Genomic DNA, 21,660 nt, shown 5'->3' with positions numbered 1-21,660 from the left:
TCTGGGTGCTCCGGTTTCCTCCCACATCCCAAAACAGCGTGCGAGTGTGTTGGTTAATCGGCCAATGTAAATTGCCCCTAGTGTGTAGGGAGTGGGATAACATGGAACTAGTGTGTGAACGGGTTATCGATGGTTGGCATGGACTCGGTGGGCCGAAGGGCCTGTTTCCATGCTGCATTTCAAAACTAAAACTAAATTCAGCAGGCCAGGCAGCAAGATAAGACACAAAATGCTGGAGGTAGCATCTCTGAAGAGAAGGAATGGGTGATGTTTCGGGTCTCAAGAGTTCCTCCAGCACTTTGTGTCTATTTTGAGTATAAACCAGCATCAGCAGTTCCTTCCCATGCAGGTCGGGCAGCATCTCTGGAGAAAGTGGTTGGACATTGATTCGAGTCTCTGTAAAATGCATTGAGTGTGTAGGGAGTGGAAGGGGAAGTGGGAGAACTGGTGCGGCGGGTGATCGATGGTTGGCATGGACTCGGTGGGCCGAAGGGCCTGTTTCTGTGCTGCAATTTCCAATCAACGTTAGCATTCCACGTGGCAAGCTATCAGGCAACTGAATCATCCTACCACAACCAGAGAGCAATCCTCAACTACCTCATGGGTGACGCTCGGACTGGTTTAGCCTTGCGCGACACGTTATTCCTTTATCATGCATCTATGCACGGCAAATGGCTCGATTGTCCATCATGCGTTGTCTTTCCGTTGAATGGACAGAGCGCAAAAAAAGCTTTTCACCGTACCTGATGATAAGAGTACACTGAACAACAGCTGCTGCGAGAACATGTCTTCTCAAAGCTCCAGACCCTTGTAAAGTGAAGCAGGGTCAGACTTGCAACTCGAATACACGAGAAAAAAGTCTCAAGGGTCAAGTTTACAGAATCATCGACCATTTGTACTGAGCGGGCCAGAGAGAGATACATGTACTGCAACACGTTCAGACTGCAGAGCAGATGAAACTGCAAACTATTTCAGACTGTTACCAGTTAAGCTGTGATGGAAATATCAAACGGAGATGAGAGAACAGGTTCGACTAGGGCGGCACGGTGGCGCAGCGGTAGAGTTGCCGCCTTCCAGCGCCAGAGACCCAGGTTTGATCCCGACTACGGGTGCTGTCTGTACGGAGTTTGTACGTTCACCCCGCGACCTGCGTGGGGTTTCTCCGGGATCTCCGGTTTCCTCCCACACTCCAAAGACGTGCGGGTTTGTAGGTTAATTGGTTTCGGTAAAATCGAATCAATTTTATTCATCACATGCACTCGAAGGTGCAGTGAAATGAATTTGCCAGCAGCGATACACTTAAAAACCACACACAACACCCAATAAAGTGTCATTTAGTGTCATCCTCAGTAGCATTCACAACTATTCTCAAACCAAAACTCCACTGTCAGAGTGAGGCCCAACCCAAACTGGAGGAACAGCACCTCATATTTCGCTCGGGCAGCTTACAACACAGCGGTGTGAATATCGACTTCTCGAACTTCAAGTAACCCCTTGCTTTCCCTCTCTCTCCCCCTCCCTCCCCCATCCCAGTTCTCCGACTAGTCCTACTGATTAAATATTGCTGATTTTTTAAGAAGGAACTGCAGATGCTGGAAAAGTAGACTGGAAAAATGCTGGAGTAACTCAGCGGGTCAGGCAGCACCTGTGGAGAAAAGGAGTTGGCGACGTTTCGGGTCGAGACCCTTCTTCAGACTCAATATTACTGTTTGTATGCCACGATTTCCTTGATTATGGTCTGCTTTGATCAGCCGTTTTCACACCTCAACTTTCTATATCTCTAGATTCCCTCTCCCCCCTGATTCTCAGTCTGAGGAAGGGTCTCGACCCGAAGGGTCACCCACTTCCTTCTCCCTTCTCCGGAGTTGCTGCCTGAGGTACTCCAGCTTTTTGTGTCTATCTGTGTTTTAGACAAGGCAGATATAGACATAGAAAATAGAAGCAGGAGTAGGCCATTCGGCCCTTCGAGCCTGCACCGCCATTCGATATGATCGTGGCTGATCATCCAACTCAGTATCCCATCCCTGCCTTCTCTCCATACCCCCTGATCCCTTTAGCCACAAGGGCCACATCTAACTCCCTCTTAAATATAGCCAATGAACTGGCCTCAACTACCTTCTGTGGCAGAGAATTCCACAGATTCACCACTCTCTGTGTGTGTAAAAAAATGATTTTCTCATCTCGGTCCTAAAATACTTCCCCCCTATCCTTAAACTGTGACCCCCTTGTTCTGGATTTCCCCAACATCGGGAACAATCTTCCTGCATCTAGCCTGTCCAACCCCTTAAGAATGTTGTAAGTTTCTATAAGATCCCCCCTCAATCTTCTAAATTCTGGCGAGTACAAGTACCACCCCTAATCCTCAGTCTGAGGAAGGGTCTCGACCCGAAACGTCACCCATTCCTTCTCTCCGGAGACGCTGCCTGTCCCGCTGAGTCACTCCAGCATTTTGTGTCTAACCTCGTTGCATCTGCCGGGGAAACTGTAGCTTCGGGTCGAGACCCGAAACATCACCCATTTCCTTCTCCCCAGAGTCGCTGCCTGAGTTACTCCAGCTTTTTGTGTGTTATCTGTGTTTAAGACAAGGCAGATATTTCCCCATGGCTGAGCAGACTCTGGATTCGAACACCCCACATCCATACACAAAACTCCAACACCCCACACCTGGTCCTGCAACATCAAAGCCCCCACCCTAAAAAAAATCCAGGTGGCAAAGTTTGTAATTAAGGTGGGAATTGTTACGAATGCCACGCACGGGCTAACTAATCCCAGACTGACAGCCCGCAACTCGATACCGTAATCCGAGCCGCGACTGGAATGCACGCGTTACCGCAAAAGATCCCAAACCAGCCTGAAGAAAGGTCTCGACCCCGCTCCCTCTCTCCAGAGACGCTGCCTGAACCGGCTGAGTTACTCCAGCTTGTCTTATCTCCGGTTGAAGCCAGCATCTGCAGTTCCTTCCTGCACAAAAGGTCCTTCGACGACTTACCCGCAAGTCGCCGTGCTCCCGGGACCGGTGTTTACGAGGACGGACCTTTCAGAAGCCAGAGTATGTCAAATGGTTCGGGCTTCGCTGAAACAGAATCCTTCCTCTCTCGCACATAAGCAGCGTATACACACACACACACACACTGAAGCTCGGAGCCAACTTGCTCTTTCACACACACATACACTCTGCTACCTGTCATTCCGAACACGTTCATCTACCAAGGGCCAATTAGCAGCTAGACAGGGCTTGGCAGCTCCAGCTGATTAACTCTTCGTCGACTGATTCGGAGCAAGCACTCAGTTCAGTTTTGGTCTCCACCCAAGAGAATGGAGCAGCTGGGCTTGTACACTCTGGAGTTTAGAAGGATGAGAGGGCACCTCATTGAAACATATAAGATTATTAAGGGTTTGGACACGCTAGAGGCAGGAAACATGTTCCCGATGTTGGGGGAGTCCAGAACCAGGGGCCACACAGTTTAAGAATAAGGAGTAAGCCATTTAGAACGGAGACGAGGAAACACTTTTTCTCATAGAGAGTGGTGAGTCTGTGGGATTCTCTGCCTCAGAGGGTGGTGGAGGCGGGTTCTCTGGATGCTTTCAAGAGAGAGCTCGATAGGGCTCTTAAAGATAGCGGAGTCAGGGGATATGGGGAGAAGGCAGGAACGGGGTACTGATTGGGGATGATCAGCCATGATCACATTGAATGGCGGAGCTGGCTCGACGGGCCGAATGGCCTAGTCCTACACCTATTGTCTATTGAAACGTCACCTATTCCTTCGCTACATAGATGCTGCCTCACCCGCTGAGTTTCTCCAGCATTTTTGGCTACCTTCGGAGGAGGAATCCGAAGATTTAGCCGAAAACCCACGTGGTCAGGATCGAACCCGGGTCTCTGGCGCTGTGAGGCAGCAACTCTACCGCTGCGCCACCATTTTGTTGCGTGCTGACCAGCCAGCGGAAAGGCAACACATGATAATAATTGAGACACTCGCAGTGTACAAATACGTGACAAAGGGAATAACGTCTAGTGCAAGGTACAGCCAGTAAAGTCCGATCAACGATAGTCCGAGGGTCTCCTGTTAAACGTTTGACACTAAGCCCGTCACCTGCACGGGGAAAACCCGAACCATTCTGTGTGGAAGTTGTTAGAAACATAGAAACATAGAAATTAGGTGCAGGAGTAGGCCATTCGGCCCTTCGAGCCTGCACCGCCATTCAATATGATCATGGCTGATCCCCCAACTCAGTATCCCCTTGTTCAAGAAGGAACTGCAGATGCTGGAAAATCGAAGGCAGACAAAAACGCTGGAGAAACTCAGCGGGTGCAGCAGCATCTATGGAGCGAAGGAAATAGGCAACGTTTCGGGCCGAAACCCTTCTTGAGTCTGAAGAAGGATTTCGACCGAAACGTTGCCTATTTCCTTCGCTCCATAGATGCTGCCGCACCCGCTGAGTTTCTCCAGCATTTTTGTTTACCTGTGTAGAAGTTATGAGTTCAGTTTAGTCCTGTTGAGGTCCTCTGTCTATAACTCATTATCATCTATCTCACAGCCAACAATGGATCATTGTGGGCCCCATATTATCTTGCTTTTTGCATATCCTCCGTTCATTTCTTCTCCGTACCACCAATATCTCTCGTCCCCCTTGCCCCTGGATCTGGATCTGAAGAAGAGTCTCGACCCAGAACGTCACCTACTCCACTCTTCCAGAGATGCTGCCTCACCTGGTGAGTTACTCCAGCATTTTTGTTGCGTCTATCCTCCATTTCAAAGAAGGCAGATTAAAAACATTAATGGTTTGACACAAAAAAAGCTGGAGTAACTCAGGGGGACAGGCAGCAAACATCTCTGGAGAGAAGGAACGGGTGACGTTTCGGGTCGAGACCGTTCTTCAGACGCAACAGTGAACATCGATGGTTCACCACTCCCGATTCTCGAGCTGGAGCCAATTGTTGTTCTTTGTCTTCAGTAATGACAGGGAGTGCTGGACACGAGGGAATTGGAATTGAGACCTCTGCCTGCCCAGGAGCAACGCTAGATGTTTTATTGGGAAAAATAATATTGTTTATGTGATAACAAGATTATGGAATTAGATTACAGCGTGTTCATAAACATAAAGGGGCATCGAAGGCTCGCTCCACTAGAAGTATTCGGAACACACACACGCACATGCATTCACACACACATACACACATGTAGACACACACACACATGTAGACGCATACACACACATGTACACACAGATGCGCACACACACACGTACACATACACATGCCCGCACACACACACATGCGCGCGCACACACATGAACATACGCATAGAGACACACACACGCATGCGCGCACATACATATGAAGATACACACAGCCACACACATGTACACACACACATATGTACAAACGCACACACGCATGTAGACGCAGACACACACATGTACACACACCCACCCATGCACAGGCACACACACAGTACACACATTTAGACACACACGTGTAGACGCATACACACACATGTACACACGTACACATGCCCACGCACACACACACCCATTTTCTGCTGTTGTAAATGACCAACAGGCCCGCCAGCAAGTTGCAAAATGCATTCAAGCAGAAACGCGTGTCCATAAATACCCCTAATGGACAACCCATGAATACATAAACAACGTAAATACAGTGAAACCCATCAATACAAAGCACACGGTCTCTCTCTCTCTCCCTCTCCCTCTCCCTCTCCCTCACTCTCTCTCTCTCTCTCTCGTCAAGTGTTTGATTGCCACACGTCCCAGAGAGAACGATGAAATTCTTACTTGCAGCAGCCCCACACAATCTGTAACCCCGCTTTCTTTCTCCCAGTCACACACGGTTGGTCCACAGACACAATAAAACATATCCGTTTGTATACACGCAGAGATAAGCGCATAGTGAAACTCATAACCATAAGTTCTTATGCACACTGCCTTTCTCTCTCTCTCCCTCACACACACACGGCCCACAAATACACCAAACTAGCAGTACCCACACATTCGCGGGGATAGGACACAGTGAAACCAGTCTGAAGAAGGTTCCTGACCCCAAATGTCACCTACCCATGTTCTCCGGAGATGCTGCCTGGCCCGCTGAGTTACTCCTCCAGCACTTTGTGTCCCTTTGTGTACACCAGCATCTGTTCACACCCACACACACTCGCATTCACACACAAATTTGCACACATTCGCACACACACATTTGCCCACACATTCTCACACATGCACAACCATTTGCACACTCACATACATTTGCCCCCCCCACACACATTCTCACACCCACACGGCCATTTGCACACTCACACACATTGCCCCCCCTCCCCCACACACACACACATTCTCACACCCGCACAACCATTTGCACACTCACAAACATTTGCCCCCCCCACACACACACACATTCTCACACCCGCACAACCATTTGCACACTCACAAACACATGTCACAGCCGGTGTGTATGAGATTTTATAGGGGGGGGGAGCATCTTTGTAAGAACCCTTCCTCCCCACAGGGAGGGCTACTGAACAAACAAGCAACCGTCTCCTTTCTACAGAAGATAAACACAAAATGCTGGAGCAACTCAGCGGGACCGGCAGCATCTCTGGGGACGTTTCGGGTCGAGACCCTTCTTCGGACCCGCCATTATCATCAAACCCGCCGACACGGGAGGTGCCGTGGTAGTCTGGCGCGCTGATCTCTACCGGGCTGAGGCCAGGAGACAACTCTCAGATGCCTCCTCCAACCTATCCTTGGACCATGACCCCGTAGATGAGCACCAGGCCATAATCTCACAGATCGCTTCTGTAAAGATCACATGATGCCAAGACGATCTCTAATCCACAGAATCCATACATCGGTCCATTTACCCGATATGCTGCTCGAAACTAAACTAAAACTAAACTAAAACGAAACTAAAAAGTACAAATTTCCTTGTTAAGAAGGAACTGCAGATAACCATATAACCATATAACAATTAGAGCACGGAAACAGGCCATCTCGACCCTTCTAGTCTGATGCTGAAAAATCGAAGGTAGACAAAAGTGCTGGGGAAACTCAGCGGGTGCAGCAGCATCTAAGGAGCGAAGGAAATAGGCAACGTTTCGGGACGAAACGTTGCCTATTTCCTTCGCTCCTTAGATGCTGCTGCACCCGCTGAGTTTCTCCAGCACTTTTGTGTACAAATGTTGGTGACAACTTACCACCTAGTCGACGTCAAGCCACCGACAACCAGCGACCCATTAGGACGTCTACCTACGACCACACCTACGGCATCTAAAGTCGACCCACGCCCACCCGCGACCAGCTACGACCCTGTCGACGACAACTGAAGACAATTCAGTCGCCGGTACCTGTCGCCTGTTGGCGTAGGTAGCCGCCAATGGAATTCACCGAAGTCAGCGCCTGGCGACAACCAACCTCACCTGGCGACAACCTACAACAGCGCCTACGTCAGGAGAAGTCACGCTACGCTCATTGGCGTCAAGCACACTGTCACCGTTGAAAATCCAGCGGAGACCAGAAAGACGCTACGTCTCCTTGGGCGACTGAGGAGACGACTCACGCCCGTACAGGCGACACCCCGGCAATAACTGTGGTCGCCTAAAAAATATTCCAAGCGGGGCAGGCCCTTTACATAGAAACATAGAAACTAGGTGCAGGAGTAGGCCATTCGACCCTTCGAGCCTGCACCGCCATTTAATATGGTCATGGCTGATCATCCAACTCAGTATCCCGTATTAAGCCTCCATCTTCCAGTCTCTGGGAGATGGAAGCTGTGTGTAAATAATTAATGCAAACAAACACACACACACATACACGCGAGGTTATGTGTCAGACACCCACGGCCAAAGAACTGCTCCTCTAGTTACTAAACACTTTAACCCCCTTCCCATTCCCACACTGACCTTTCTGTCCTGGGCCTCCTCCGTTGTCAGAGTGGGGCCCAGCGCAAATTGGAGGAACAGCACCTCATATTTCGCTTGGGCAGCTTACACCCCAGCGGTATGAACATTGACATCTCTAACATTCAAGTAGCCCTTGCTCTCCCTCGCTCTCAATCCCCTTCCCAGTTCTCCCACCAGTCTGACTGTCTCCGACCACATTTTATCTCTGTTTGTTTGTTGTTACCTTCTCCCAGCCAGCAACGATCTAGTCTACATTTTCCTTCTTCTCCATCCCCTTTCTCCCGTTTTCACACCTGACTCCCCCTTATCTGTGTATCTCCCTCTCCCCCCGACTCACTAGTCGGAAGAAGGGTCTCGACCCGAAACGGCACCCATTCCTTCCCTCCAGAGATGCTGCCTGTCCCGCTGAGTTACTCCAGCGTTTGGTGTCTACCCTCTGATGTGTTCTCTGCCATTAGCTTGTAGCTGCCACACAGAACTGTGTCTGCAGATGATGTAATGTGTTTACATCAGGTCCTGTGGGATGCGGAGAGATTTCAACACCAGCCCTCATGGAGTGGTGAGCTTGTCTGATCAGGCAGAGGCATTGCCTTGCTCGAAAACCACGTGTAGAAAGAACTGCACCTCGTACATCGCTTTGGGGCAGCTTACCACCCAGCGGTATGAATACTGATTCAGTCCAGGCTAACGTGGGGAAGGGTCTCGACCCAGAAACAAGGACAGATTTGCTGAGATCGAGTCGCAGACTGTCTAGTTTAGTGCGGATCTTTCATCTGAACATCAGTTCACTGCGTGACTTTCCAGTCATTTCTTGAGGTGTGACTTTGTACGTCAACAACAACTTCTGGAGCTTTAGCTCCAGGTCTGATCCTTTTCCTTTCTTCATACCTGCTTTCACCGTCTGTACACCTCTTTCAGCTAGTCGGTTGCTGGACGGGTGTTTGGGTGATGTTTAAAAAATACAAACAAATAAAAAACATTTTTCACACATAGAGTGGTGAATCTGTGGAATTCTCTGCCACAGAGGGTAGTTGAGGCCAGTTCATTGGCTATATTTAAGAGGGGGAGTTAGATGTGGCCCTTGTGGCTAAGGGGATCAGGGGGTATGGAGAGAAGGCAGGTACAGGATACTGAGTTGGATGATCAGCCATGATCATATTGAATGGCGGTGCAGGCTCGAAGGGCCGAATGGTCTACTCCTGCACCTAATTTCTATGTTTCTATGAAAATCGTCACTCATTCCTTGTTTACTCTCTCCAGAGATGCTGGAGTAAACTCAGCGGGACAGGCAGCGTCTCTGGAGAGAAGGAATGGGTGACGTTTCGGGGTCGAGACCCTCCTTCAGAAACGTCACCCATCCCTTCTCTCCAGAGATGCTGCCTGTCCCGCTGAGTTGCTCCAGAATTATTTTATTTTTTTAACAAGGACAAAAGGGAGAGAAAGAAGAAAAGAAAAAGAAAAGAAAGAGTTTGGAGAAAGACACGAAAAAGAAAAAATTAAATAAGAACCAGAACTAACGAAGAAGTGAAAGAAGCGGAGATATACCCTACGGCCCTTCCCTCCGCCCGCTCGCCCGACCCTAGAGTCGGTTTTGAGTTTGTGTTCAACCATTATGTTGTTGAAGAAATTCAATAAAAGGAGACCATGTTTTGGAAAATTGATTGAAGATTTGTTAGACAAGACAAGCCTTATTATTTCTAGATGTAGTGTCTCGGTCATTTGAGTGGTCCACATCTTCACTGCTCCAGCATTTTGTGTCCACCTTCGGTATAAACCAGCACCTGCAGTTCCTCCCTACACGTTTAGTTCAGTTTACTTTAGAGAAACTGCGTGGAAACCAGCCCACGGAGTCCTCGCCGACCAGCGATCCCCGCACACTAACGCTACCCTACACGCACGAGGGAGAATTTACATTTACACCAAGTCAATTAACCTGCAAACCTGCACGTCTTTGGAGTGTCGGAGGAAACCGAAGATCTCGGAGAAAACCCACGCAGGTCATGGGGAGAACGTACAAACTCTGTTAGATGAAGTTAGATTTCTCTAACTTCAAGTAACCCTTGCTTTCCCTCTCTCTCCGTTCCTCCCCCACCCTAGTTCTCCGACCAGTTTCACAGTCCTCCTGATTAATTTTACTGTTTGTGCACCTCGGTGTCACCTTCCCCTCAGCCAACAATGAACCAATCTACATTTCCTTGAGCTTCGTCTGTTTTGATCTGTCGTTTTCACACCTTACACGATCCGTGTACCCATCCCGTCTGAAGAAGGGTCTCGGCCCGAAACGTCGCCCATTCCTTCTCTCCAGCGATGCCGCCTGACCCCGCTGAGTTACTCCGGTGTTTTGGGTCTGTCTTTGATGTTGCAGTGGGCTGTTTGTAAGATGACGGAGAAGTGGCAGCTTGCGCTTGGCCCAGCCAATTCCATGCTGTGGTCCACCTGCCCCATTAATCGCCCAGATCTACTATCATTTCTTCCTCGTTTGTTATAATAGGAGCGCTGTGGGGTGTTAATAACTTTGGCCAGTGCAGGCAAACACGCCACCTCTAGAGATACATGCAGTAGGTGCAAGACCAAGCAGTTTTGGTCTCCAAATTTGAGGAAGGACATTCTTGCTATTGAGGGAGTGCAGCGTAGGTTCACAAGGTTAATTCCCGGGATGGCAGGACTGTTGTATGTTGAGAGAATGGAGCGGCTGGGCTTGTACACTCCGGAATTTAGAAGGACGAGAGGGGATCTTATTGAAATATATAAGATTATTAAGGGTTTGGACAGGCTAGAGGCAGGAAACATGTTCCCGATGTTGATGGAGTCCAGAACCAGGGGCCACACCGTTTAAGAATAAGGGGTAAGCCATTTAGAAGGAGATGAGGAAACACTTTTTCCCCCACAGAGAGTGGTGAGTCTGCGGAATTCTCTGCCTCAGAGGGCGGTGGAGGCCGGTTCTCTGGATGCTTTCAAGAGAGAGCATCCAGAGAATCCGACACAACTTTTGACACCTCAGCAGTTCCCACTCAGTGCCGTCTGGTCCTGCCTTGTGGTTCTGAGGAGATGAAGAGCGACTGGGGTGTGGGTACCAGACAGAGGGGCGGACATCGAGACTGTCTGGGGCAACTCCCACTCTGCCCTCCCCTCCCCTCCCCTCTCCTCCCTCTCCTCCACCCCAACCCAACTCAATCAGACAATGAGTCACAGAAACGGAATTGAACCGTGTGGTAATATAGCTGCTTTCATGAAAAACATCTGTTTGTTTCAATTCTTTGCTCTGAAAAATGCAGGAAGGTTACACCAGAGGAACATTGGGGTGAATAGGGTATTGTCTTCAGATATGGCCACCATGTTATATTAACCATGGGGTGGTAATGGAATGGCAGTGTGTGTGTGTGTGTGTGTGTGTGTGTGTGTGTGTGTGTGTGTGTGTGCGCGTGTCTGTGTGTATGTGTGTGTGTGTGTGTGTGTGTGTGTGTGTGTGTGTGTGTGTGTGTGTGTGTATGTGTGTGTGTGTGTGTGTGTGTGTATGCATGTGTGTGTGTGTGTGTGCCTGTGTGTGTGTGTGTGCGAGTGTGTGTGTATGTGTCTGTGTGGGTACGTGTATAGGTGTGCGTACGTGTGTGTGTGTGTGTGTGTGTGTGTGTGTGCATGTGTAGGTATGTGTCTGTGTGCGTATGGGTATGTGTGTGCGTGTGGGTATGTGTGTGTATATGCGCGTACGTGTGTGTGTGTGTGTGTGCGTGTGTGTGTGTGTGTGTACGTGTACGTGTGTGTGTGCGTCTGTGTGTACGTGCGTGTGTGTGTGTGTGTAGTGTGTGTGTGTGTGCGTGTGTGCGTGTGTGTGTCTGTGTGTGTGTGTGTGTGTGTCTGTGTGTACATGTGTGTGTGTGTGTGTGTGTGTGTGTATGTGTGTACGTGTGTGCCTGCGTGTGTCTGTGTGTGTGTGTGCGTGCGTGTGTCTGTGTGTGTGTGTGTGTGCCTGCGTGTGTGCGCGTGCGTGCGTGTGTGCCTGTGTGTGTCTGTGTGTGTGCGCGCGTGCCTATCTTTCTTTCTTCACAAGTGATAGGAGCAGAATGAGGTCATTCGGCCCATCAAGTCTACTCTGCTATCCAATCATGGCTGATCTATCTCTCCCTCTTAACTCCATGGTGACAATGAAGGGAAGAGATTGAACTTTTTTTGCCTTCCATCACAGTGAGGAATGTGGAGGAGTCACTGGTGGATGTTTATGTTAAAATGTATTCTGTGTGTCCTGTTGGTTTTTATTGGTTTGACTCCAAGGCAAATCAAATTCCTCGTATGTTGCAAAACATACTTGGCTAATAAAGTTTGATTATGATGATGATTCTTCTCCCCTCAACCCCCTGACACCCACCCGTACCAATCAACAATCGATCTATCTCAGATTTTAAAAATATCCATTGATTTGGCCTCCACAGCCGTCTGTGGCAATGAATTCAACAGATTCACCGCCCTCTGATGAAAGAAATTCCTCCTCATCTCATAGAAACATAGAAAATAGGTGCAGGAGGAGGCCATTCGGCCCTTCGAGCCAGTACCGCCATTCATTGTGATCATGGCTGATCGTCCCCAATCAATAACCGTGCCTGCCTTCTCCCCATACCCCTTGACTCCACTAGCCCCTAGAGCTCTATCTAACTCTCTTGTAAATCCATCCAGTGATTTGGCCTCCACTGCCCTCTGTGGCAGGGAATTCCACAATTTCACAACTCTCTGGGTGAAAATGTTTTTTCTCACCTCAGTCCTAAATGGCCTCCCTTTTATTCTAAGACTGTGGCCCCTGGTTCTGGACTCGCCCAATGTTGGGAACATTTTTCCAGCATCTCCTTCCTAATGGGACGTCCTTTAATTCTGAGGCTCTGTCCTCTGGTCCTGGGCTCTCCCACCAGTGGAAACATCTTCTCCACATCCACTCTATCCAGGCATTCGTAACATGGGATTGCATTGGTAAGTCCAGTATCACTAGTGTGTGTTATACTATGAATGCTTTTATGTCCTGCATCATACAACGTGAAAACAAGCCCATCGGCCCACCCAGCCCGAGCCAACCAGATTTAAATTGCCCTTCGCATGAAACTATTTAAGTGAAACCATGAATTAGACCCATTTCTGGCTTTGCGTACAGAGACAATTCACGTGGGCATTGAGACCGTTACACTTAGTGGTCAGATGAAGGCGGCCAAATTGCAGCATCTTCCACCGCCAGCCTGTCGTGTCCAAGCTCGGACTCACATCCGGGGTTTCTGCAGTCGACCAAGCCCACAACTGAGAGGCAGCAACCCTACAGTTAGCAGGCGGCCGTTAGACTGAGCTGACCGCAACGCTCCACTCTGATGCCAGCACGGTTTTATTTTTAGATCGACACAAATTGCCGGAGTAAGTCAGCTGGAGTAAGGGCAGCGTTGCCACTAGAGTTGCTGCAAGCGCTTGAGACGCGGGTTCGATCCCGACTACGGGCGCTGTCTGTACGGAGTTTGCACGTTCTCCCCGTGACCTGCGTGGGTTTTCTCCAAGACGTTCGGTTTCCTCCCACACTCCAAAGACGTACCGGCTTGTAGGTTTAATTGGCTTGGTGTATGTGTGTAAATTGTCCCTAGTGTGGGTAGGATAGTGTTGATGTGCGGGGATCGCTGGTCAGAGCGGACTCGGTGGGCCGAAGGGCCTGTTTCCGCGCTGTATCTCTAAACTTAACTCAGCAGGTCGGGCAGCATCTCTGGAGAAAAAGGATGGGTGACGTTTCAGGTCGAGGCCCTTCTTCAGACCCTGAAAGGGTTAACGTTTAGTGCAAGATAAAGTCCAGTAAAGCCACATTAAAGATAGTACGAGGTAGATGGGATGCCAGGACCGCTCTCTAGTTGGTGAGAGGACGGTTCAGTTGCCTGATAACAGCAGGGAATAAAAATGTGTGGGAAGGAGGTTGGTTTGCATGATGGTTAATAAGTGAAGAAAGCGAATGGTATGTTAGCATTCATAGCAAAAGGATTTGAGTATAAGAACAGGGAGGTTCTACTGCAGTTGTACAGGGTCTTGGTGAGACCACACCTGGAGTATTGCATACAGTTTTGGTCTCCAAATCTGAGGAAGGACATTATTGCCATAGAGGGAGTGCAGAGAAGGTTCACCAGACTGATTCCTGGGATGTCAGGACTTTCATATGAAGAAAGACTTGATAGACTCGGCTTGTACTCGCTAGAATTTAGAAGATTGAGGGGGGATCTTATAGAAACGTACAGAATTTTTAAGGGGTTGGACAGGCTAGATGCAGGAAGATTATTCCCGATGTTGGGGAAGTCCAGGACAAGGGGTCACAGTTTAAAGTTAAGAGGGAAGTCTTTTAGGACCGAGATGAGAAAAACATTTTTCACACAGAGAGTGGTGAATCTGTGGAATTCTCTGCCACAGAAGGTAGTTGAGGCCAGTTCGTTGGCTATATTTAAGAGGGAGTTAGATGTGGCCCTTGTGGCTAAAGGGATCAGGGGTATGGAGAGAAGGCAGGTACAGGATACTGAGTTGGATGATCAGCCATGATCATATTGAATGGCGGTTCAGGCTTGAAGGGCCGAATGGCCTACTCCTGCACCTATTTTCTATGTTTCTATGTTTCTAAGGAACTCAGTAAAAATCCCAAGCATTTCGTTCACCCATGCTCCAATGAATGAAGTCAATGCTGACATCAGATATCAACAACTTTGATGCTTATCACATTGAAAAGGATTTTCAAGACATACCACGGCCTAAAACCTTATCTCCTCAGCCTATCGATGGAAAGACCTTCCACGCAATGAGCTAACTCTGGTGTAGTCTCTCATGCAGACACACTGTGGTCGGGGGAGTCCAGAACCAGGGGGCCACAGTTTAAGAATAAGGGGTAAGCCATTTAGGACTGGGATGAGGAGCTTTTTTTTCACCCAGAGAGTTGTGAATCTGTGGAATTCTCTGCCACAGAAGGCAATAGACTATATAGACAATAGGTCCATTCGGCCCTTCGAGCCAGCACCACCATTCAATGCGATCATGACTGATCATCCTCAATCAGTACCCCGTTCCTGCCTTCTCCCCATAATACCCTGACTCCGCTATCTTTAAGAGCCCTATCTAGCTCTCTCTTGAAAGTATCCAGAGAACCTGCCTCCACCGCTGATTCACTGGATGTATTCAAGAGAGAGTTGGATGAGGCCCTCAGGGCTAATGGAATCAAGGGATATGGGGAGAAAGCAGGAACGGGGTACTGATTCTGGATGATCAGCCATGGTCATATTGAATGGCGGTGCTGGCTTGGAGGGCCGAATGGCCCCTGTCCTGCATCTATCTTTCATGTGTCCCATTAGTTAAAACAATGCTTGCACCGACTCCATCATGAGGTGGGGTTACTGCCAAATCTTTACTGATTGAATGGCCTTCATTGGAAAACAATGTTGAAACACGGACAACAAGTCAGTCAGGATTAGCACCACGAGCTAAAGCTCCAGCATTTGAACGGTTAATATTTCCGGACACTGTTTTGGAGTTTTTCCCGAGTCGAGCCTTTCTTTGCTCTTTTCCCAATTGATGCTTGTTTCGTAACAGTCCAGCTTTGTTACAAACTATGCGACTGGCCCTTATCCTAAACCCTGTTTGTTCTACCTCGAGCCAGCTCTCTGGGACAGCGATGTGTTGAAATCTTGCAGAGGTTCAGCATTCCACTGAAGGGCCTTGAGATGCACTCTGACTGCCCTCTGTGTGTGTGTGTGTGTGTGTGTGTGTGCGCTCACACCCGTGGCTTGCAACACAGTGCGGCAGCCACAGCTGGCCCGTCAGGGAAGGTCCAGTGAGAGGGGGGTCCGCGGCCGACCAACATCTGGACTTGCGTTTTGGTCTCAGATGCTGCTCCTGCCACTGGTGAACCTGTGAGGACATTGGGCCGTGAGATCAGGAGAGAGTAGGCGTAAATTGTGTGGATGCAAGGAGCCGGGAGAGGGGTGGGGAATGGAGGGTGGGATAGTGGGAAGAATGGGTTCGAATCCCAGAGTGGAACAGGGCACAGAGAAGGGAGGGGGTGCGGAGGGGAGGGTGGGAACGATGTTAGTGGAAAACCCTTCCAAGTTTAGATCATTTTGCTTAGAAAATGATACGGTAATTTTTACAGCAACCGATTCATTGGATGTTCAGTTCATGGATAGTTGCAGAAGGTCCCATCTGTTGCCAGATGTGAAGTTGCAGTACATTGGCCTGGCCACCTGGTGGCACTCCAATGCCAAATTGGTATCACTTGGAACGGCACGGTAGCGCAGCGGTAGAGTTGCTGCCTCACAGCGCCAGAGACCCGGGTTCGATCCCGACTACGGGCGCTGTCTGTACGGAGTTTGTCCGTTCTCCCCGTGACCTGCGTCGGTTTTCCCCGGGTGCTCCGGTCTCCTCCCACACTCCAAAGATGTAAGGGATCTATAGATTAATCGGCTTAGGTAAAGGGTGTAAATTGTCTCTAGTGTGTAGGATAGCGCTAGTGTACGGGGTGATCGCTGGTCGGCACGGACTCGGTGGTAGAAAGTGCCAGTTTCTGTGCTGTATCTCTGAAATGAACTGAATTAAAAAACCTGGGACTCTGGAACCATTTAGTTTAGAGATACAGCGCAGAAACAGGCCCTTCGGCCCACCGAGTCCATGCTGACCAGCGATCTCCACTCTATTAACAGCATCCTACACTAATTAGGGACAATTTGCACACACACCAAGCCAATTTGCCTACAAAGCTGTACGTCTTTGGAATGTGGGAGGAAACCGAAGATCTCGGAGAAAACACATGCGGTCACAGGGAGAACGTGCAAACTCCGTACAGACAGCACCCGTAGTCGGGATCGAACCCGGGTCTCCGGCGCTGCAAACGTTCTAAGGCAGCGACACTCCCGCTGCGCCACTGTACCGCCCTGTGGCACCTCGCCGTTCCAGATCATGATAAATACGTGGTTTGGACTCAGGGCGGTTGAGGAGGAAACAAAATGTGCGGGGAGGAACTGCAGAGGCTGGTTTAAACCAAGGGTAGACACGAAAAGTCGGAGTAACTCAGCGGGACAGGCAGCATCTCTGGGGGAAAAGAATAGGTGACGTTTCCGGTCGGGTCTGAAGAAGGGTCTCGACCCGAAACGTCACTCGTTCCTTCCCTCCAGAGATGCTGCCTGTCCCGCTGAGTTACTCCAGCATTTTGTGCCTATCTGTTGTTAAGGAGCAAGTTTCTGAACTCCACAACCTAATCTTTAACGTTATCTAGCACAAGCTCCCTTGAGTTTGGAGTTGGCGGCTGCCTTTGTTATTAAGATTTCAAATTCCATCTCCAGCTGTCCTTGAATCGCACGTAATCGCTTCAGTGTGTTCGGCAAAGAAAGAATCACAGTTACATTGGGCCACCAGAGATCTTCAGAGAAGTGTCACATCCAGAGAAATGGAAGGTGTTGTATTTCAGTAAAGGGCCTGTCCCACTTGCCGGTTTTTTTTCAGCGACTGCCGGCATCGTTGACTTACGTAGCAGGTCACCGAAAAATACGCGGCGATACGGCGTGATGACGTGTTGACCCGCGGTGTTTTTTTCAAGTGTCGCAACATTTTTTTTGTCGCCGTTGGATTTTGAAATGTTCAAAATCTTTGGGCGACCCTGATATTACACCGGCAGTCGCCGAAATAAATCGCAAGTGGGACAGGACCTTAGGTCTAACATGGGCAGGGTCTACACAGTGCATGGTACAGCTTGTTGTGGAGTGTTGTAGAACAGAGGGGCCTAGGAGCGCAGGGGCATGGTTCCATGAATGTCGAGTCCCAGATAGATAAGGCGGTCAAAGTTGCTGCCTCACAGCGCCAGAGACCCGGGTTCGATCCCGACTAGGGGCGCTGTCTGTACGGAGTTTGTCCGCTCTCCCCGTGACCTGCGTGGGTTTTCCCCGGGTGCTCCTTCATCATTCAGAGTACTGAGTATAGAAGTTGGGAGGTCACGTTGAAGTTGCATAAGACGTTGGTGAGGCCGCATTTAGAGCATTGTGTTCAGTTCAGGTCACCGTGTTACAGGAAAGAATAGGGGAATCGAGGACCAGAGGACATAGGTTCAAGGTGAAGGGGAAAAGATTTAATAGGAATCAGAGGGGTAACTTTTTTCACACAAAGGGTGGTGGGTGTATGGAACAAGCTGCCAGAGGAGGTAGTTGAGGCTGGGACTATCCCAACGTTTAAGAAACAGTTAGACAGGTACATGGATAGGACAGGTTTGGAGGGATATGAACCAAGCGCAGGCAGAAACATAGAAAATAGGTGCAGGAGTAGAGGCCATTCGGCCCTTCGAGCCTGCACCGCCATTCAATATGATCATGGCTGATCATCCAACTCAGTATCCCGTACCTGCCTTCTCTACATACCCCCTGATCCCCTTAGCCACAAGGGCCACATCTAACTCCCTCGAGCACAAGGGCCACATATAACTCCCTTGGCAGGTGGGACTAGTGTAGCTGGGATGTTTCAGGTCGAGATTTTTCTTCACACTGAAGAAGAGTCTCGACCTGAAACGTGACCCAGAGATGCTGCCTGACCCGCTGAGTTACTCCAGCACTTTGAGTCCTGTGTATTGATCAGCATTTGCAGTTCCTTGGTTCTACAATCGGTACGGCAAAGGGCAAGATACAGAGTGCGGAATATAGTCGCCAGCGTTATACCGAGAGACAGTGAAGAGCTTGGTTTTGCATGCCATCAGATCGAAATAAAACTATACACAATTACAAAGAAGCCGAACTTCATAGGGAGGAACTGAATCTTCATAGATGCTGAAGATAAACACTGGAGTAACTCGACGGGACAGGCAGCATCTCTGGAGAGAAGGAATGGGTGACGTTTCGGATCGAGACGCATCTTCAGACCAAGTACAATAGGTAGAGCAGAGGGAAGGATACAGAGTGCAGAATATAGGTCTCAGCACCGCACCGAGCTACAGTGAACAGCTTCGTTTTGCATGCAATGAGATTAGAAAATACTACAGACAATAGACAATAGGTGCAAGAGTAGGCCATTTGGCCCTTCGAGCCAGCACCGACATTCAATGTGATCATGGCTGATCATGGCTATACATAAATATAATCAGGTCCATTTAAAGAGCAATAAGGGGCGGCACAGTGGTGCAGCGGCAGAGTTTGATCTTGACTACGGGCTCTGTCTGTACGGAGTTTGTACGTTCTCCCCGTGACCTGCGTGGGTTTTATCCGGGTGCTCCGGTTTCCTCCCACACTCCAAGGATGTACAGCTTTGCAGGTTCACTGGTTCTGGTAAAATTGTAAATTGCAAACTGTCCCCAGTGAGTGGGATAGTGTTAGAACATGTGGTGCTCTTTGGCCAGCAACAACTCGATGGACAGAAGGGCCTGTTTCCGCGCTGTATCTCTTAAGTCTAAACTAGGCAGAGCAATGAATACAGATTGTAGTACGCAGCTCTGTAGCGCATCAGTTCCAGAGACATTACAGCTCCATCATTCAAGAGAGAGTTAGATACAGCTCCTCGGGCTAACGGAATCAAGGGATATGGGGAGAAAGCAGGAACGGGGTACTGAGTCTGGATGATCAGCGTAGGTTTACAAGGTTAATTCCCGAGATGGCGGGACTGTCATATGCCGAGAGAATGGAGCAGCTGGGCTTGTGCATTCTGGAGTTTAGAAGGATGAGAGGGTATCTCATTGAAGCATATAAGATTGTTAAGGGTAGACAAAAGTGCTGGAGAAACTCAGCGGTTGCAGCAGCATCTATGGAGCGAAGGAAATGGGCAACGTTTAAGATTGTTAAGGGCTTGGACACACTAGAGGCAGGAAACATGTTCCCGATGTTGGGGGAGTCCAGAACCAGGGGCCACACAGTTTAAGAATAATGAGTAAGCCATTTAGAACGGAGACGAGGAAACAATTTTTCTCACAGAGAGTGGAATTCTCTGCCTCAGAGGGCGGTGGAAGCCGGTTCTCTGGATGCTTTCAAGAGAGAGCTAGATAGGGCTCTTAAAGTTAGCGGAGTCAGGGGATATGGGGAGAAGGCAGGGACGGGGTACTGATTGGGGATGATCAGCCATGATCACATTGAATGTCGGAGCTGGCTAGATGGGCCGAACGGCCTGCTCCTGCACCTATTGTCTATCATCCATGATCATAGTGAATGGCGGAGCTGGCTCGATGGGCCGAATGGCCTACCCCTGCACCTATTTTTCTAAGTTTCAATAAGTTCAAGGGAAAGGAAAAGTTATTTTTTTTTTTTTAGTGAGTGGAAGGTTTCGGGTCACAGCACAGACGATGTCAACACAGCAACGTGTTTGGCAACAGTAAACCTCCGAGCCTCTGCAACCTGCCCGACCAGGTGTGCGCTTAAGAAGGAACTGCAGATGCTGCAAAATCGAAGGTAGACAAAAAAAAATGCTGGAGAAACTCAGCGGGTGCAGCAGCATCTATGGGGCGAAGGAAATAGGCAACGTTTCGTCCCGAAACGTTGCCTATTTCCTTCGCCCCATAGATGCTGCTGCACCCGCTGAGTTTCTCCAGCATTTTTTTTGTCTACCGCCCAGGTGTGCGCTGCTGATCATGGCTTCAGGGCGCTCCTGTTACAGCCTCCTCCTCGTCTTCACCGCAACCCGGCGCCTAACGCAGCTGCTTGGAAAATCCCAAATCCCCGCAGCTCACCCCGTTTGACCTGTCGAAGATGCCACACAAACACACTCACACACCCACACACACAGACACTAACACACACAGACACTCACACACACACATACAGACACACACATACAGAGACACAAACACACAGACACACACACATACAGCCACACACATACAGACACAAACACACACACTCACACACACACACACACACTAACACACAGACACTCATACAGACACACACATACAGAGAGACAGACATACACACAGACACACACAGACACACCCACACATACAGCCACACACATACAGACACAAACACACACACACACATACAGCCACACACATACAGACACACACATACAGACACATACATACAGACACACACATACAGACACACACATACAGACACACACACACATACATATACACATACACACAGACACACACACACACACACATACATACATACAGACACACACACACACACACACATACATACACACACAGACACTCACACACAGAGCTGCTCGCTGCCGCTCCCCAGTCCGGCAACAATACATATACGAGAGAGCTGGAATTCTCTAGGGAACACGGAATAAAGTGCAAAACATGACACGCCATACCTTGTCCTGCTGTGCTCTCTGGAATTGTTGCTCCTCTCTCTGTCTCCCCCTCTCTACCCCCCTCTCTCTGTCTCCCCCTCTCTCTGTCTCCCTCTCACTCTCTCTCGAAGCAATCCAATATTGGTCGGTCTACCATAGATTCCAGTTGTTCCGAATCACACCCCTATGACTCTGGCAAGTGGGCGTGAAGTTCCTCTAGAGAAAGCAGTGTGTGTGTGTGATAGAGTGATAGAGAGAGAGATAGGGAGGGAGGGAGAGAGAGAGAGAGAGAGAATTCGCTGTGAAATCTGACACTTCAAGGTCTTGTCTACGCATCTGAAGTCACTCTCAGCAGAGAAGGGAGGGGAATGGGCAACAGGCTTGTAATTAAAGAGCTCTTGTGTTGCTGGGTTGACGTAGCCAGCAACAGGCAGGTGAGAGGCGCTGGAGGAACCATGTCACCGGGCAAGGCAGAGAATTCAGTAGCCCTTCCTGA

The 21,660-nt window shown here is 49.3% G+C and overlaps 1 protein-coding gene across 4 annotated transcripts in view; it reads right to left on the bottom strand.

Moving 5' to 3' along the window:
• plekha6 (pleckstrin homology domain containing, family A member 6) overlaps nt 1–21,660 on the bottom strand; it is a 198,616-nt gene that overhangs the window by 116,535 nt on the left and 60,421 nt on the right. Inside the window, exon 1 of one of the 4 annotated variants that reach the window (XM_055654909.1) lies at nt 2,990–3,554. The exons of the other annotated variants lie outside the window; for them this stretch is intronic. The gene's annotated coding sequence lies outside the window, so the exon portion shown is untranslated. Of the gene's footprint in view, nt 1–2,989; nt 3,555–21,660 lie in introns of those variants that run through there. 4 annotated transcript variants of the gene reach the window in all.

This window comes from Leucoraja erinacea, chromosome 24 (assembly GCF_028641065.1).
Source record: "Leucoraja erinacea ecotype New England chromosome 24, Leri_hhj_1, whole genome shotgun sequence".
In the NCBI taxonomy this organism is placed as follows: Eukaryota; Metazoa; Chordata; class Chondrichthyes; order Rajiformes; family Rajidae; genus Leucoraja; species Leucoraja erinaceus.
The sequence above is the reverse complement of the archived record's forward strand: the minus strand, read 5'-3'. Positions and strand labels throughout refer to the sequence as shown.